Genomic DNA, 20,012 nt, shown 5'->3' with positions numbered 1-20,012 from the left:
ATTTTTTAGTATTTGGCGGACACAACATCTTTGTTTGTATGTGGTGCTGAGGATCGAACCCAGGCCGCACGCATGCCAGGCGAGCGCGCTACCGCTTGAGCCACATCCCTAGCCCACTGATCGATTTTAATGTTAAAAAGAAATAAGTTCTATCAAACAGATTCTAGGATGCCCCTGAAAAAGGGTTCTATGATGCTCCTGAAATGCCTTGTCAAATGGAAATATGGATGAAAAAATTTATATTCACTAAAAAATTATATAAAGTATAACCGTAGTTCTTTTTTTAAAATATGCACATATATGCTTTATATATATGTATATACACTGATATTTATATATGTAAGAAAGGGAGAGAGGAGGGACAGGTTCAAAATTTTAACAGCAGATTAACAGGAATTATGGCTAATTCTCTTTCTCTCTGTTTAAGGTATGGGGATTGAACCCTGGAACTCTTGCATGCTAGGCAAACATTCTACCACTGAGCTACATCCCCAGCACTTATGGTTGATTTTTTTTTTTAATTCCCAAGTATGTACAATAAATAGCAATTGCCTTTGAAAGGGGCAGGGATGAGCAACATACATACGATCATGGGAAAATACTTAAAATACTACATTAGGAAATAAAGAAGGGTATAAAATTAAAATAGAATATTTCTACTATTTTTAAAATTATACATAAAGCAAAATTGACATTTTAAAAAAATTGTATGGGGGCTGGGGCTGTAGCTCACTGGTAGAACACTGGCCTAGCACATGTGAGGCACTGCGTTCGCTCCCCAGCACCACATTAAAAACAGAGAACTAAATAAAAAAATAAAGTTTAAAAAAAATTTTGTATGGCATTTCCATGTCAAATTATTTGCCAGTGAAGAGTCTAATAGGCAAAGCTAAGCCATGCTTCTGGGGAAGAAGTTAAATGAAAATATGTAGTTTTGCTTTTCTCTTGTTGATAGATGAATCTCAACTTATCCATGCTGAGAACAGATGGCAAAAGAAATTGGCCCAAAATGCAGCTATGGAAGTACAAATATGGTGGTCAGCAGGAAATGCCTTATTCTTAATTTTAACCTTTTCCTAGAAACAGTGCCTGGAGTGTTACACAGAAAAAAATGGGTGAGCAGGTGTAGGAGGATTTTATTTTTGGCAAAGGCTGAGGAAAAGGGAGAAAACTGAATTTGATTAAAGAAGACTATTTAATTCTACAAAATTAGGTTGGGAATACCTTGAATAATATTTCAGAAAATTTTTATATTTTTGGAAAGGCTATTAGAAATAATACAATACAAAATATAAAAATTATATAATAAAGAACTTTTTATTTTAGCATCAAATATCTTCTTAGAACTCAAAAGTCCAAAATAAACATGCTATTCTTATAATGTGCCCAAACAAAGAAGGCACTGATCATTTCTGGGGAAGTAGCTTGTTACTATTATTTTACACAACCTCTCCTGTTTTGGTTTCACAGATTTCCAGAGCAGCACCGTCATGCTCTCCCAAGCACACAAGCATGCTAATAGAAACTCAAGTGTTTGCTTCTGAGGAAACTCAGAAGGACCTATCTTGCTTCTCTTTATCAAAGACACGTGTTACTGCTACCCACAAAGCCAATGAAGTAAGACAGACCCTCCCCAATCTCCTAACATGTTTTTACCTTATAAGCTTTATGTTTTAGTATTCTCAGATGAATTCGTTTTTCTAGTCTTCACAGAATCAAGCATCTTTGCAGCATCCCTCAAGTGGATAAGACTCTGTCTCATAAGAAAGATAATCCAATTTTTTAAATAAGCTGCTGGCAAGACACAGCCTCAATTTTTATTCTCTACTCACAACCTGCTGAGACTTATGATGCAGTACTTCTGGCCACACACCATACCACCCTGTGCTCTCCTGGTTATTAAGTCTTTCAGTGAGAGGGCTAGATCAACTCTTCAGGCCAACATGGCTAACTCAGCAAATTAAAACCAAATACTAAGAGTGTCTTGATCTACATGAAGGGCCAATTTGTCTCCCCTAAGCAAGTGTTGGACTCTATGTCAGATATCCACCAGAATGTGAATGACAGCAAAATCATCTCCTCAATTCAAAATGTGCAGGTGACTTGGTCATTGGTTACCTTGCTTCCTATTTTATGGATGAAATCATCAGTTTTATTTGGGTAAGGGTTTATTTTCTACATCTTAAGAGACCTGAAGAGCTGCATCTACCTTTCTGCATAGGTACATCAAGTAGCTAGCCCTTGCACACCCTTCCTGACCTGCCTTATTCGTGTTTACAAAGAATTGAAGTTTTCTTGCTTACAAGGTAATAGGTGCTTACTGTAAAAAGAAAGGTCCCCAGTGTGTGAAGGGGATCAGGCTCATCATCAGGTTAGAAGGGGTGGCTTGACACTATCACCTCTACCCAAACATGCAGGGTGGAGTGTGTTCAGTGTCTGCCAGGGCGCAGATAAGGGAGTATGGGTGGCCTTATTTCTGCTATCTCAGAAGATGGCTCAAAACATGGACAGCTTCTCCAGGTTACCAATTTGAATAGTCTTTTAATAGTAGAAAACTAGAGAATGGCTTAGGAAAGAGGGCTAAGCAGGTATCCCCATAAAGAGAACTCTAGAGATTCCTTGTCTGTCAAAAAAACTATTCATAGTAGCTGGGCAGATTAAAAATGAATCTCTTGCTTTAGTAAATAGAAATTTCTAGGCAAGGGGTAAGAGTGAAAGGTGCTAATTTAGAGTGTTTAGTTGCACTCCAATGCACCTTTAAAGCAGTAGATATATCATGGACGATCATAATACATTAATTTAAATTTTTTAAAACGCTACACTCAGTGACATAAGAAAGATTTCATTGCTAAGAATTTCACCATACTTATTTAGTAATGTAGACTAACAGATGTAATACCGCTTCGTGTGTTTAAAGGAAAAATTCTAATCAACCGTATGTCGCTCATTTGTGTTTCTCTTCCTCTGTTTTTGAGTCTTTAAAACAAAGACTGCTGGGGTGCAGCTCAGTGGCAGGGTTACAGCCTACCATGCATTAGGCCCTGTGTTCAAGCCCTACTACCACAGAAGAAACACACACACACACACACACACACACACCAAAAAAAAAAAAAAAAGGACAAAATGACCAATAACTAGCTACCTCTCAGAAATGTGAATAAATAAGGTACATGCCTACCTTGACCATTTACTTTCATATTTTGGTGCTTTCATTCAGTTTAACAAGTATTCAATAAAACTACCACATTGCATAATAAGAGGGTTCAGGAGCACATGCAGTTTTGGGGATATTGAGAGCATTTCCCATTCAGAAGCTTTTTGGCTTTTATTTTACAGAATGCCTAGTTCTTAAAATATATCAGGATAGTTTCAATATCATCTGGAGGTAGAAAAATGATCGATAAATACAAGCTCTCTGGGGATGGGGGTGTAGCTCACTTGCCACATGTGAGGCCCTAGCATCAAAATAATAATAATAAAATAACAACAACAACCAAAATTATAATGATTACAATAATAAAGTTACATACATAAGATATCTATTTAGTTTAAGTCACAATAGGTAGCTCAAAATACAAAACATAAGGGGCTGGGGCTATAGCTCAGTGGTAGAGCGCCTGTCTCGCATGAGTGAGGCACTGGGTTCGATCCTCAGCACCACATAAAAATAATGTGTCCATCTACAACTAAAAATATTTTTAAATAAACAAATAAATAACATGGGCTGGGCCCAGGAGCACACTCCTATAAGCCTAGCAACTTGAGATGCTAAGGCAGGAGGATCACAAGTTTGAGACCAGCCTCACCAACTGAGTGAGGCCCCAAACAACTCAGTGAGACTTTGTCTCAAAATAAAAAATAAAAAGGTCTGGGGGCTGCAGATGTGGCTCAAGCGGTAGCGCGCTCCCCTGGCATGCATGCGGCCGGGGTTGGATCCTCAGCACCACATACAAACAAAGATGTTGTGTCCGCCGATAACTAAAAAATAAAATATTGAAATTCTCTCTCTCTCTCTCTCCCTCTCTCTCTCTCTCTTAAAAAAAAAAAGAAAAAAGAAAAATTTGAAATGCTAATTAGCTATTGTTCCTAGCTAACTAGCCTTGTGCTTTAATCCTTCCATCTTTAAAAAATAAATAAATAAATAAATAAAAAGGTCTGGGGATGTGGCTTAGTGGTTAAGTTCCCCTGGTTTGATCCCTGGTACCAAAAATAAATAAAAATAAAAACATGAAGAAAAATAATCCAAAATAAGATCATTAGCCATCAGTATTAAACCTTCCCTAAGGATAGAAGTACTGGAACAGAAACATCCAAAAGAAACTTAACATAGCAGGGGAACAGATTACCATCTTTGAATATTACATTACTTAGGAAAGAAAAAGCTTGTAAATATAAAAAGCTTATGTGTGAGTGTGTGTGTATGTGTTGTGTGTGTGTGTGTGTGTGTATATATAAATATTTATAAATATTTATATACACACACATATTTTTCCAAGTTATACATTTTGGAATCATGCTGTGAAATACGAACTGGACAGAGAAAGAGAGAAAACACACCAAGAAAACTTAACATCCTAGAATCAAAACACTAAGAATCAGAAATCTAGGGCTGGAGGTATAGGTCAGTGGTAGAACATTTGCCCTGGGTTTGATCTGCACTCAAAAACATTTTTTTAATATATTTTTAGTTGTAGATGGACACAATGCCTTTATTTTATTTATTTATTTTTTATGTGGTTCTGAGGATGGAACTCAGCGCCCGTGCTAGATGAGTGCTGTACCACTGGCCACAATGTCAATCCCTCAAAAATTTTTTAATCAAAAAAAGGAAAGCAAAAATCTTTCTCCTTGCTAGAGAAATTTAACTATCAGCCAGTCTTTCCTTAATATCCAAGAGCACAATTTGATGAATAAGAAATAAGAAACTGGAGAGCCACACTCTCCCTTTTGCCCAAGTTTTGAGGTCTCCTGTCTTCTACTTTGCTCCAGTCTTTTTCTATGCTTTTATTTCTTTAAGAAACTGAGTTTCTTTTTTTTTTTTTTATTTTTATTTTTTTTTAGTTGTTGGACATTTATTTTATTTATTTGTACGTGGTGCTGAGAATCGAACCCAGTGCCTCACGCATGCTAGGCAAGAGCTCTACCACTGAGCCACAATCCAAGCCCCAGAAACTGAGTTTCTTTAAAAACACTGCTTTCAGGTTTTGTTTTGTTTTGTTTTTGGTGGCAGAGGTGCAAGGGATTGAACTCAGGGACTCTTGACCACTGAGCAGCATCCCCAGCCCTATTTTGTATTTTATTTAGAGACAGGTTCTTACTGGGTTGCTTAGGGCCTTGCTTTTGCTGAGGCTGGCTTTGAAGTCTGGATCCTCCTGCCTCAGCCTCCTGAGCCACTGGCATTACAGGCATGCACCACTGCGCACAGCAAGAGCACTGCTTTTCTTTTCTGCAATCTAAAAGCTTTGTGCAATCTTACACTGAATCTTCTAAAACCACAGGTTTTTGAAGAGAGAAAAGCTCTATTTCTTACGTTTTACAATACTAAATTGATTTGATCAAAAAGCTGGGTTTTTCCTCACCATATCATAAGAACACAATTTCATCTCTTTTTTGGAGGTAAAGAATTGGGCCACAGAATGAAAAAGCACAGTCAGGTGCAGTGGCACACACCTGTAATCTAAGCAGCTGGGAAAGCTGGGCAGGAGGATGACAAGTTCAGGGCCAGTCTCAATAATTGAGCAAGAACCCCCAGCAAATTAGTGAAACCCTCAGCAACTTAGCAAGATCCTGTCTCAAAAATAAATAAATAAATAAATAATGGCTGGGGATATGGTTCAGCAATACAGAACTCCTGAGTTCAATCCCAGTAACAAAAGAAAAAAGAAAGTGGTAGCGTGCTTGCCTGGCATGCGTGGGGCGCTGGGTTCAATCTCAGCACCACATATAAAAAAAGATGTTGTGTCCGCTGAAAACTGAAAAATAAATATTAAAAAATTCTCTCTCTCTCTCTTAAAAAAAAAAAAAAAAAGCACTGACCAGAACTATATCGTATGTGCGTGCGCACATATGACAACATCGATGTTCAGTTTGAAGGTTTGTTTTTACATAAATTGGAGTATGGGTGAATTTAGTTTAGAAAGTAAGAGAAAAATGACCATCTGCATAACCTATAGGAAAGCAGAGGTTTCTTAGGAAAATTTTCATGTCTATTTTCTAACATTTCAAACCCTAGGCAGAAATAATCCAGGTATAAATACAAGTTGGAGAAGTGGGCTTTAAAGCAGTGCAAACATTAACATCACATCACCTTCCTCATGGCTTTTAAAGACATTTCTAAAGGATAGGAAAAGAAGGTCAGGATGGAGAGAACAACAAGCAGTCCAACCCAGTCCTGTGTAAAGAAGAACTTCGTGTGGGTCATTATAACATAATGTAGAAAGCCTCATTGGGATTTAGCCATAAAATAACACTTAGACACTTAACAAAAATCTCCCTGCTCTACTTATGCCTCCAATACAGGAAGCAAAGAAGAACAGTTTTTAAAAAATGATTTATAAATTATACTCCATGTATGTATAATATGTCAAAATATACTCTACTGTCATGTATATCTAAAAAGAAAAAAAAAAACTATCAATTTTAGTCAGGTGTGATGGTACACACTGGTGGTCCCAGATACTCAGTAAGCTAAGGCAGGAGGATCACTGCTTGCCTAAGCAACACAATAAAACCTGGTCTCTTTAACAAAATGAGATCCTGGGCTATGGCACACAACTGTAATCCCAGTAGCTGAGGCAGGAGGATCAAAGGTTTAAAGGCAGCCTCAGCAAAAGCCAGGTGCTAAGCAACTTGGGGATGTGGCTTAGTGGTTGAGTGATCCCTGAGTTTAATCCCTGGTACCCCCCACCCCACCCCCAAAAAAGAAAAAATGAATGAATAAATAAATAAATAAATATAAATAAAAAGGGCTGGAGATTAATTCACCAGTAGGGCACCCCTAGGTTTAATCCCAGTGTCAAAAAAAGAAAAAAAGAAAAACATAATTTAATAGCCACGAAGGAGACTATGTGTTGGTTATCTCAAATCCTAACTCAATTTCAAACATCATATACCTTAAAAATGTGAGCTTTGTACAAATAAAAATTAGTTTCAACCCAGATGTGGTGGCACACCCTGTAATCCCAGTGACTTGGGAGGCTGAGGCAGGAGGACTGCAAGTTCAAAGCCAGCCTCAGCAACTTAGCTGACTCTGTCTCAAAATAAAAAGGGATAGGGATGTGGCTCAGTGGTTAAGCACCCCTGGGTTCAATCCCTGGTACCATTAAAAAAAAAAAAAAAAAAACTAGTTTCAAAACAAAGATGAATAGCTGCCCTACAGATAAAATATTCACCTATATTTAAATAAACATAAGATGAAGGATTTGGGGACTGCGGATATAGCTCAGTTGGTAGAGTGCTTGCCTAGCATGCACAAGGCCCTGGGTTCAATCCCCAGTACCACCAAAAAAAAAGAAAAAAAGGAAGAAGAAGGATTTGCCAAATAAAATTTTTTAAAGATAAAATGTGTCATTCCATTTCTTCATATGGAAAAAGATTAATCATATTATGTAGACATCACATAGAATGTTCAAGTAGAGGATTTAAAATTTGCCAAAATGAAATGTAGTAAGTAAAAGGAATCTTATTTTTAAGGATTCTTAGATTGTAAACAGAATTCTAAAAGGAGGTGCCTTTTAGGGGATCGATAGTCACTTGCTTCATCACTGACCTTTCTATCATTAAATAGGGAGTGACAATTTCATGATCCTGAGTAGTATGAAGTTATGTCCCTCAAACCTGTAAACACCACTTAAGTTCACAGCCTCTGATAGTCTATGTCTATTATGTCACAGATATGCTCACCTATAATTTGATTAAGAAATCAGGAGGCCGTGTGTCGATGCACTCCTGTAATCCCAGGAGTTTGGGAGGCTGAGGCAGGAGGATCGCCAGTTCAAAGCCAGCCTCAGCAACAGTGAGGCACTAAGCAACTCAGTGAGGCCCAGCCTCTAAATAAAATACAAATAGAAGGATCAGGGCTAGGGATGTGGATCAGTGGTTGAATATTCCTGAGTTCAATCCCTGGTTATCCCCACCACAAAAAAAGAAACCAGGAGAAGGCTACTCTAATTCCAAAGAACATGGGATGACTGCTAAAACTAAAAGAGGCATTACAAATGACACAAAATTACATTAAAATAGAAATGAACACTAAATAATGTTACAACCATGTGCTTTCCAAAAGCTAAATGACAAGAAATCTGACCCCAGTCCCAATACTTCTCTCACTAGGTCGTTTCCTTCTCTTATCCAAGATGGTAACATACAAATATTGCCAATTACCACCAACTACCTATATCCAAATATTTTGGATATAGCTTACTAGCTTAAGTTTTTCCAACCTTACTGAGATGGGGGTATAGTAACACATTAAATGAGTATCTCCAAGATCAGAATAAATATGTATTACATTTCTACATGTGTAAATCTCTCTTCAAATTACAGCAAAACTAATATTTTTTTAAGATAAAAGAAAAAAGAAAAAAAACCCAGTTATTTGTACTTAAAAACTGGCAGAAGAGACTTCTACATGACACTGTGTTGGATATTCTACATCAGTGCTTCACACACTATGCTAAAGAATCAAGTTTTTTGTTTGTCTTATTTTCTTTCAATCTACTGTAGAATAATATTTTTATACAATGTAAACAAAATCAATCATTTTTTAAAAAGTGAAAAATAGGACATAAAAAATATAAGTCTTAAGTTTTATTATTAGGCTGCACAGATAGCAAACTTTGAAGTTTCTAAGTATTTCCTCTCCGTCTTTGTATATATCTTGTCACCAGAGTAACAAATGGTTCCCAGTACATGGATCACACTTTGAGAAGCTCTGCTCTATGTAATCTATTGAATTTTCCAGAGAAATTTTAAAAGCCACCAACTTCTCAGTATCGACCATGATAGACCAAAGGAACTCAGTATCTTCTGAACAAAAAGCTGGATTAAGTGATCTCAAGACATTTTCAGCTCTACAAGTTCTATGACTATAAAAGCTTAAGATGTGATGTGACTGGAAAGTAAAACCCACATTCCTAATGGCACCCATTCCCTTCACACAAATAGAGTAAGAGGAAAACTGATTAAAAAAAAAAAAAAAGAAAGAAAGAAAGAAAGAATGGGAAAAATAAGCTCAGAGAAGAGGAATCAGAATTTAACTGAGAACAAATACTGTCACTGAGGAAATATAGCCAAGTAAGAAATACCATTAGTAATCAGACATGGTGGCCCGTGCCTATAGGCCTAACTACTTGGGAGGTTTAGGCAGGAGGAGCACCTCTGCCCCAGGAAGACGTTGAAGGCCAACCTAGATAATACAAGGACTCCATCTCAAAAGAAGAAAAAATGAACACCAATTACCACCGTAGTTATTTGGGAGCATTCAGGATGGGGATGTAATTTTCTTATATATTAATCTCTGAAAATTGGACATTAAGTCCATGTGATTTAAAAAAAAAAAATGGTTAAATAAATTTTTAGACATTCTTAACCAGGCATGGTAGTTCATGCCTGTAATCCCAGCTACTAGTTAGGCTGAGACAGGAGGATCCCAAGTTCAAAGCCAACCTCAGCACCTTGGTGAGGCTCTAAGCAACTCAGCAAGACCCTGTCTCAAAATAAAAATTTTAAACAATGGCTGGTGACTTAGCTCATTGGTAAAGCTGTCCTAGGTTCAATTCACCGTACCAAAAACAATACAAAACATTCTTTACCAAAGTAGAGACCTATGTAACAAAGATAAAAAGATTAAACACTGCAGGGTTCAGGGAGCCTGCCTGTAATCCTAGTGACTCAGGAGGGAGGCTGAGGCACAAGGATCATAAGTTCAAGGCCAGTAATGTAAGGAGACCCTGTCTCAAAATAAAGAAAAATAAAAAGGGCTAGGGGCATAGCTGAATGGTAGAGCACTTCAGGAATCAAACCCAGTACCAAAACCCAAAAACAAACAAACAAAACAACAAAACATTAAATAGTATTCAAAGACTCCCAGATTCACTGTTTCAGAACCCTATCATATTACTTGTCACTTACAAAATGCTGGCATATGGTATGGATGGCATCATTATAATTCTAGGCCTCCAACTCAATAAACATCTACTAAAATCTATTTTATGTTTTAACTGCAAAGTCTCAGTGTTCTCATCTCTAAAAGATAATTCCTATACTGTCTATTTCACAAGATTATTTTTAGAGGAACAAAATAAGGCGGTCAGTTAAACAAAATATGGTTCATACATAAAATAAAACATTATAGGCTAGGGTATGACTCAGTGGTAGAGTGCTTGCCTAGAATGTGGAAGGCTCTGTCTAGGTTCACAGTTCTAAGCATTGCAAACACAAAACAAAACTGCTTCTCTAAGTGTGGTCCTGGGTCCTGAGCACTGGCATTACCTGGGAGCTCCTTAGAAATGTAAAATGTCAGGTCCCACCCTAGAATCACTGAACCAAACTAAAATTTAACAAGAACCTCAGGTGGTATGCACATGCTGCTACAGGGCCCAAAGAAAATTAAGAGAAAGGAATGTACACAAGTGCAACAATAGTTTTTTCTTGACTTATTAACTAGAAATTATTTCTGCTTGCTTGTTTTGTTTACTTATTTTTTTATTCATTTATTGTGGTACTGGGGTGAGAGCCCCTTGGATGCTTTTACCACTGAGCTACCTTCCCAGCCCTTTTATTTTTTATTTTTGAGACAGTCTCACTTAGTTGTTTAAGGCCTTGCTAAGTTGCTGAGGCTGGCTTTGAACTTGTGATCCTCCTGCCTCAGCCTCCCAAACTTCTGGGATTACAGGTATGTACCACCTGGGTGAGCACCACCACACCCAGCCCAAGAAAAATGTTCTGAGGGGCAACTCTCAATAAGGAAATACCTTGACCTTTTATGCCCAATATATGAAAGAATAAAAGAGAGAAGAAGCCTATATAAAAAAAGAATGTATAAGAGAAAATTATAAAAATCATAAGAATTGTTTCAATGCAATTTGGAGAAATTACATTTAGTCTCATCTGTTCCTAGCAAAATAACCAACAATATTATTCCTGTTGAAAACAAGATCAAGGGGCTGGGGATGTGGCTCAAGCGGCAGCGCGCTCGCCTGGCATGCGTGCGGCCTGGGTTCGATCCTCAGCACCACATACAAACAAATGTTGTGTCTGCCGAAAAACTAAAAAATAAATATTAAAATTCTCTCTCTCTCTCTCTCTCTCTCTCTCTCTCTCTCTCCATTAAAAAAAAAAAAAGAAAACAAGATCAAGACCAATATCTACTTTTATTCAACTATATGAAAATAAAAATAAGGATCTCTTTTTTCCAGGTTTTAAAGAACTTTAGGGATATTATCTATTTATCCGTGATGAAACATGATTTTAGAATGCACCATGCCAACAAAACTTGAGAAGTCCAATATCTGAACTATAATGAGCATTTAATAGCAAAACTTCTATCTCACAGACTTTTTTTTTTTTTTTTCATTTTTAAATGCCACGTTCCAGTCGCTGTTGAGGATGTTACCTCATATATTTGGTTTAAGTCTTCTCATTGATAGGTGACAGAGCTGGGCTAAAAGCTGGCTAGATGTGTTGCCACCTAGGCCTGGGCTCCCTCTCTATATCCGTATATATCTGCCAGAGGCGCAGCATTTTGGAGTACCAGGTTTTTTGTCACTGACTCAGCACACTATCCTTCTGAGTCCCAGAGGGCACAATATTCTGTATGACCCCACGTGTTAAGATGCATTCCAAAAATGATAGGCAAAGCAAAGAACCATGTAATACAGCATTTTATACATATTTAAAAACTAATGTTGGGCTGGGGGTATAGCTTAGTTGGTAGAGTGCTTACCTTGCATGCACAAGGCCTTGGGTTCAGTCCCCAGCATCACAAAAAAAAAAAACAAAAAAAACACTAATGTTGTATCAAATATGTTAAATACTTATTTAACATATAAGTGCCTAACTCCAGAAGCAGGAAGGGTGACTTTTTTAGTACTGACATTATTGCTTGGAGAAAGAGGAGATGAATCTGCTGTATCAAAATTTAGAATTGTTCTAGGTCCAGTTAACATGGTGTATCCCCAATTATTAAAGAATTACCAAACAGTCTTGCAATCAGTAAGCCTTTGAGCTAAAGGTCCCCGTCTCTTTTGCTATGGTCCTTGAAAGATCTATCTGTACTCACTGGGACTGTGCTAAAACAACTGTACATATTTATTTGAAAAGAGTCACTGTTCCAGTTGTTTCAAAACTTCCCCACTTATCTGCAAACAGGGCTTAAGTTTTCCTGAGTAATGTCACTGTTTTTCACTTTTTTTTCAACATGCTGAGTTTTAAGAATTTCATTCTTGGGCTGGGATTGTGGCTCAGCAGTAGAGTGCTCGCCTAGCACGGGCAGGGCCCGGGTTTGATCCTCAGCACCACATAAAAATAAAGGCATTATGTTGTGTCCATCTACACCTAATAAATAAATAAATAAAAATAATTTCATTCTTTAATAGTCTCAAAAATGCCAGCTCTATTACCCACCTGGTGGTGGCTTTACGGAAGCTAACTTCATCCAGAGGGAAGAGGAAGGCCCTGAGGATGGGAGCCTTTCAGTCCTGCTATTACAACACCAACAGGCTAAGGTGGTTAGAACAGAGGAAAAGGGAGACCAGCAAATCAGGCTAATGTATCACTTGTGTGCGCACTAACTGTCCCTGGGGGACCTAGGCAGCTAGTAATGCTGGCTGTTATTGGGATTGGGAGTGGGAAGGATATGAAGCCTTGCCCCTGTATTCCCTTTTCAAACTTTCAATTTTGTTTGTTTTGTTTTTTGAAGCTGGGGATCAAACTCAGGGCCTCAGGCATGCTACAAAAGTGTTCTATCACTGAGCTGCATCTGTAGGAAACCTTAGAAATTTTGAATCATGTGTTGTCTAAAATTTCTAAATATACAGATAATTTACATGCTACATTACACATGGCCATAAATATGATTTTAATTATGCATATAACACAAACAGCAAAATAATCCCAATTTAAACAAAGTCTCTAAAGTCTCTTCCAGCCTCTCATTTTGATTTATGATAAATAAAGCTAGATGGTTACAGATGTGTACTATAGCATTCTCCCCCCCCCCGCCCCCATATTTTTTTAGTTGTAGATGGACACAATACCTTTATTTTATTTTTTTATTTTTATGTGGTGCTGAGGATCAAACCCAGTGCCTTACATGTGCTAGCTAAGTGCTCTACCACTGAGATACAACCCCAGCCCCTACTATAGCATTTTTAAAGAGAATATTCCCACTATTTCCCACCTCCACCACCACCCCAGCACTGGGGTTGGAACCCAGGGGTGCTTTGACACTGAATAATTTCTCCAGACCTTTTTAATTTTTTTTATATTGAGACAGGGGTCTAAGTTGCCCAGGCTGACCCCAAATTTGGCAATCCTCCTACTGTAGCCTCCTGAGTAGCTGGGATTATAGACATGCACCACCATGCCCAGCTTCTCTGTTTATTAAAACTATTTCTCTAAGCAGGTGTGGTGGTTCACATCTGTAATCCCAGCAACTTGGGACACTGAGGCACAACAATCACAAGCTTGAGGCCAGCCTCAACAACTTAATGAGATCCTGTCTCCAAAAAAAAAAAAGACAGGGAAACAGCTCAGTAGTAAAGCACCCCACCTTCAATACCCAATATCAAAACAACAACTAAAGAGCTTTTTACTGAGAAAAAGTTATCTTGATATGGCCCTAAGGACAAGTTGGCCAATCTGTCTAAAGGAACACTATCCAAAAGAAATATATAAAAACAACATACAAAAATTTAATATTTTTTAGTTCATGTATAGTGGCATAAATTGACATGAACATATTTTATATACAGAGATACGAAAAATTGTGATCTATATGTGTAATAAGGATTGTAATGCATTCCACTATTGTCGTGTATTTAAAAAAATAATAAAATCAATTTAAAAAAATTAATATTTTTTAGTAGCCACATTTAATAAAGATAACAAACCTACCCAATGGGCTCAGCTATAATCCTGGGATAAGGATTTAGGATAAAGAGATAGATGCTAAGTCTCAAAGGAAACTCCCAAAAGTCACTGAAATGCAGAAAGCAGAGCTCTTAAAATGTGGGAAATACGTAAGCTATAGGGGAAACTGCCACTCCACCCTAGCTCCACCTCCAGTGCAGCCCCTAAATACAGCCCTCTGTAAATACTGCACCCCCCCCCAAGGAGAGGCTTTCCATTCTTGAGACACCCTGCAACCCCCCTTGAAAATGTATCTACCTCCTAAATAAACCTCTGTCTATGCCTTTGTCTGGGATGTGCTGAAATTCTTTCCCATCAAATAGGCCAAGAACTCAGCCGATTCTGAGTCCAATTCCCCCTTCCCTCTAGAACTCCTTGGACCCTTCTCCAAAGACATTTCTCTCCAGTGACAATCCCAGTTCTTGGGAAGCTGAGGCAGAAGAATCCAAAGCTTGAAGCCAACCTGGGCAACTTGGTGAGACCCTGTCTCAAAAAAAAAAAAAAGAAAAATTACAGGGCTGGGAATGTAACCCAATGGTAGAGCACCCCTGGATTCAATCCCCAGCACTGCATAGATAGATAGAAAGAAAATTAATTTTGATGTTTTAAAATTTAAATCATATTTTACTTAACCCATCACATCCAATATATTATCATTTCAACATTTAACTAATATAAAGTAATATTGATATTAATGGGATCTTTCTCCTTTTTTTGGCATGATGTTGTCCAAGTACTCTATGCATTACATTTTCAGAACATTTCATTTCTGACTAGCCATGTTACAGGTACCCAGCAGCCACGTGTGGGCAATGGCAACCAACTGAATAGCGCAATTCTGGAGACTGTTTAAGCAAAACTCCTGAAACCTGTCAGCAGCAAATGTAAAGTAACAATCGGAACAATAAAAGAAACCACAAGAGTATAATTGTACTCTATAGAGAAGATGAAAGTAAAATGAACTTCCGACTTTAAAAACAATGTTTCTCTGGGGATAGCAACTGTTACTGCCTGGGCCACCTGTTTAAAATGGTTTTCAATTAGAAGTATAAGACACCAATATAAAGTATGTTACTGAAATTTTTTTCACATACCTTCAGCTGACCAACATTCTCTTCAGACAAAGGGGAGGGGAGAAAATTGGGCTTTAAAAAAAAGTCATTTTATCAGATATTTTATTTTCTTAAAAAACCCAGCTTCAGGGCTGGGGATATAGCTCAGTTGGTAGAGTACTTGCCTCACATGCACAAGGTCCTGGGTTCAATTCCCAGCACCACACACACACACACACATACAAAAAAAAAAAAACCTTCATTGTAAATGACAGGATATTTGACAAATGGGCAAAGTCAGAGCACCCACTTGCCTAACATACTCAAGGCCCTGCATTTGCTCCCCAGCACCTCCCGCTCCCCAGCACCTCCCCCACCCCAGCAACAACAAAAGTCAAAACCAAAACCAAAATATGGGATTATAAGAAACCTGTCATAGTACACTGAAATACAGTTACCAAAATATTTCAACAAACCTATGACATCATAACATAGGAGCTTCATTTATCAGCACATTGGATAACAAGATCTAATAATTACCATATTTCCTAAGCAATGGTGAGCATAAACCATACTTTAAGACAGTTCAACAATTGCAATATGATAAAATAATACCTATAATGCTTGTTGCAAAGTCACAGGTTCTGCCAATTCTATGGAGGTTTGTTGACTACATTCATAACTGGAGGAAATGCTGAATTTCAGCTAAAAGTATGTGAAAGTAAAAATGTATTTTTACTATTCCCATCCAAGTTCATAAACCCTGGGAATTCTATTCAGGATAAGAATCCCTCCAGGGGCACTGGGGTTGGCGCTCAGTGGTAGAGCACTTGCCTAGCATGTGTGAAGCATTGGGTTTGATTCTCAGCACCACGTATAAATAAAAAAATATCCTTTGACAACTAAAAAAATTTTAAAAAGAATCTCTACAGGGAGCTAGAGATGTAGTTCTATGGTAAAGTGCTTCTCTGGCAATGTGTGAGGTCTTGGGTTCAATCCCTAGCACTACAAAAATTTAAGAAAAAATTTATTTTAGGGGCTGGAGATGTGGCTCAAGCGGTAGCGCGCTCGCCTGGCATGCGTGCGGCCCGGGTTCGATCCTCAGCACCACATACAAACAAAGACATTGTGTCCGCCTAGAACTAAAAATAAATAAATATTTTTTTTTAAAAAAAATTTGTTTTAAAGTTTACCCACAATAAAGTCTTGCGGGTAGGGAATATCCCCTTGGGAAAATAAACTTTTCTTTATTATAAGTTCATCAAAACACCCTTTCCCCAAAGTCTCTAAACATATTTTGAACTTTTTACCCATATTTCCTCTTTTTAGATTAAATAACCTATAAACTGTTTTATAATTACACTATAACTTAATGATTTGGGAGGAACTGATATCAAGAAATAAAGAACAGAGCTATAGTAACAAAAACAGCATGGTATTGGCACCAAAACAGACATGAAGACCAATGGAACAGAATAGAAGACACAAAGACACATCCACATAAATACAGTTATCTCATCCTAGACATACAGTAGGGAATGAAGGGAAGGGAAGGGACGAGGGAGGGGAATAGGATGGACAGTAGAATTAATCAGACATAACATTTTTTCCATAAACTTACATTGGAAAAAAGATAGCCTCTTCAACAAATGGTATTGAGAAAACTGGAAATCCATGTAATAGAATGAAAAATTGAACCCTTATTTCTCACCCTGCACAAAACTCAACTCTAAGTAGATTAAGGACCTAGGCATTAGACCAGTGACCCTGCACTTACTAGAAGAAAAAGTAGGCCCAACTCTCCATCATAATGGCTTAGGGATCAACTTCCTCAATAAGACTCCTAAAGTTCAAGAAGTAAAATCAAGAATCAATAAATGGGATGGCATCAAACTGAAAAGCTTCTTCACAAAAAAAAAAAAAAAAAAAAGGAAACAATCAAGAACATGAACAGAGAGCCTACAGAATGGAGAATAGGAGAAAATTTTTAACACCTGTACCTCAGAAAGAGCATTACCTTCCAGATTATATAAAGAACTCAAAAAACTCAACACCTGAAAAATCGATAATGCAATCAAAAATGAACAAAGGATTTGAACAAATTCTTCTTAGAAGAAGAGATCAAATGGTCAAAAAATACATGAAAAAATGCTCAACATTTCCAGCAATTAGAGAAATGCAAATTAAAACTACACTGAGATTCCATTTCACCCCAGTCAGAATGACAATTATAAAGAATACAAGTAATAATAAATGTTAGTGAGAGTGTGGGGAGAAAGGTACTCTCATACATTGTTGGTGGGACTGCAAATTGGTGCAACCACTATAGAAAGCAGTATGGAGATTCCTTAGAAAACTTGAATGGAACCACCATTTGACCCAGTTACTCAATTCCTCAGTCTATACCCAAAGGACTTAAAAACAGCATACTATAGTGAAACAGCTACATCAATGTTTATAGCAGCTCAACTCACAATAGCTAAGGATGGAAACAACATAGTGTCCTTCAACAAATGACTGGATAAAGAAGAAGGGCAGCACAATACAATAGACACTAGTATGACCCTATGAATAAACGTGGCTGTATAACCAATGTGATCCTGCAATCTGTACACATGTAAAAATAAGATTATGTACCCCATTTGAATCAAATGTATGATATGTCAAGATCATTGTAATGTTTTGAGCAACTAATAAAAAAATTTTTAAAAAAAGAAAGTATGGTATAAATACATAATGGAATATTACTCAGTTGTAAAGAAGAAAGAAATAATGGCATTTGTCAGTAAATGGATGGAACTGGAAACTATCATGCTAAGTGAAATAAACCAATCCCCCAAAACCAAAGGCCAAATGTTCTCTCTGATACGTGGATGCTGACCCAAACAAGGGAGGATGTGGAGGAGAAGAATAGAAATCCATTGGATTAGACAAAGGGGAATGAAGTAAGGGAGGAGGGAGAGGAATAGGAAAGACAGTAGAATTAATCAGACATAACTTCCCTAGCTTTGTATTTGAATACATAGCCAGGGTAACTCCATATCATGTACAACCACAAGAATGGGATCCTAAACAGAATAAGTTATGTACTCTATGTATGTATAATTTGCCAAAATACATTCTACTGTCATGTATAACTAAAAAGAACAAATTAAAAAAAGAAATAAAGATAGTTCTATTATGTACCGCTGTTTAAATGCAAATATGTTGACACAGATTCTTCTTCTATTCTTATTTCATTTCAGCAGTAAGAAAACCAAACATATCAACAAAGACAAAGGTCTTGATTTTCTACTCAGTCCAGTAAATAGCTATACCTATTGTTCATATGAAATCAGTAATGCAAACTACAGAGCACAAAGCAAGCACAGTAAACACAGAAAAGATCCATTACAAATACAAGCTGAATGTTAATATTTTGTTGGTATAAAACCACTACTTAAAGCATCTGTAGTTATTAGCATTACTAAATAAACAATTTTTGCATAAAATAGTTTGCAAATTATGTATCTCCTTATTGTTAATCTAAAATTGCTACATACTGTGCTCTGACCTAGTAATTCATCCAACTACGGGTTTTAGTAGAAACACTAGGGATTCAAATTTGTGCACTCTGATGTGTCCCATCATGGAACATTAATTATCCCACATATGTATTTAATAGCACTTTCTAAACTCAAAGCTCCACACATATGTTCAATGTTATTATGAGAGGAATTATATAGTACTATTTAAATACCTTTATACTGTAACTTGTCAACAGTAGTAGGTTGCAGAAACACTCTTTATTAACTACAAATTTAAAATTCACCAAGCTTTTTATCAAACAATGACTCTAAGCACTAAAAATCATTTAACTTTCTATAAATTGGTATTATCTTTATAATAACAGATTTAAAGTAATAGTAGTAATATAAAAAACAATCATAGTCATCCGAAAACTATTATGTAGCCAAGCATGGTGGTGCTTGCCCATAATCCCAGCTAGTCTAGAGGCTGAAGCAGGAGAATGGCAAGTTCCAGGGCAGCCTGGGCAATCCAATGAGACCCTTTTCCCCAAATAGAAAACACAAAGAGTTGGGGATGCAGCTCACTGGTAGAGCCCCATTACCCCAAGTTCTGAAACTGGGGGGTGGGGGGTGCACGACACTACTATATAGCCATTAAAAATTGTTTTAAATAGAATCCAACAAAATGTATCCAGTAAGAGTACAATACATAGTATATAATGCCAGTTTGGTATACTAAAGAATGATTTGAAGAACATAATTAAAAATTAATTTTGGGGGTTGGGGTTGTGGCTCAACAGTAAAGCACTTGCCTAGCATGTGCCTAGCACGTGCAAGGCACTGGGTTCAATTCTCAGCATCACATAAAACTAAATAACTAAAATAAAGGTATTGGGTTCAAAATTTTTAAAATAATATATTTTTCTAGCTGATGCAATTCCAGGCTATTTAAACAGTGTCTCGCATATTTTTTAATATTTTCTACAGTATTCATGTATTATTTTTTTTATAATCAAAAAGATTTTGCAGCTGGGCATGGTGGCACACACCTGTAACCCCAGCTACTCGGGAGGCTGCAGCAAGAGGATGGCAAGTTTGAGTGAAGCCTCAGCAACTGAAATGAGACCCTGTCTCAAAACAAAAAATGAAAAAAGGCTGATGGAGATCTGTCTGGCATCTCAAGGCCTTGGGTTAATTCCCAGTACTGTCCCCATCCCCCACACAAAGTTTTGCATATCACAAAATACAATTCACTTAATATCAGGTTCAAAAATGTGGAATTACTCATTATATTAATATGTAACAGAGAAACTTTTAAGGG

At 37.2% G+C, this 20,012-nt stretch overlaps 1 protein-coding gene and 1 non-coding gene across 8 annotated transcripts in view; one reads left to right on the top strand and one right to left on the bottom strand.

Moving 5' to 3' along the window:
• Hectd4 (HECT domain E3 ubiquitin protein ligase 4) overlaps nt 1-20,012 on the bottom strand; it is a 176,224-nt gene that overhangs the window by 146,755 nt on the left and 9,457 nt on the right. The gene's annotated exons all lie outside the window — the stretch shown is intronic.
• Trnaa-agc (transfer RNA alanine (anticodon AGC)) lies at nt 7,433-7,503 on the top strand. The gene has a single exon. It is a non-coding gene; the product is annotated as a tRNA-Ala (tRNA).

This window comes from Marmota monax, unplaced genomic scaffold (assembly GCF_021218885.2).
Source record: "Marmota monax isolate L192 unplaced genomic scaffold, Marmota_monax_Labrador192_F-V1.1 WCK01_AAM20220418_F8-fsc00185, whole genome shotgun sequence".
NCBI lineage: Eukaryota > Metazoa > Chordata > Mammalia > Rodentia > Sciuridae > Marmota > Marmota monax.
The sequence above is the reverse complement of the archived record's forward strand: the minus strand, read 5'-3'. Positions and strand labels throughout refer to the sequence as shown.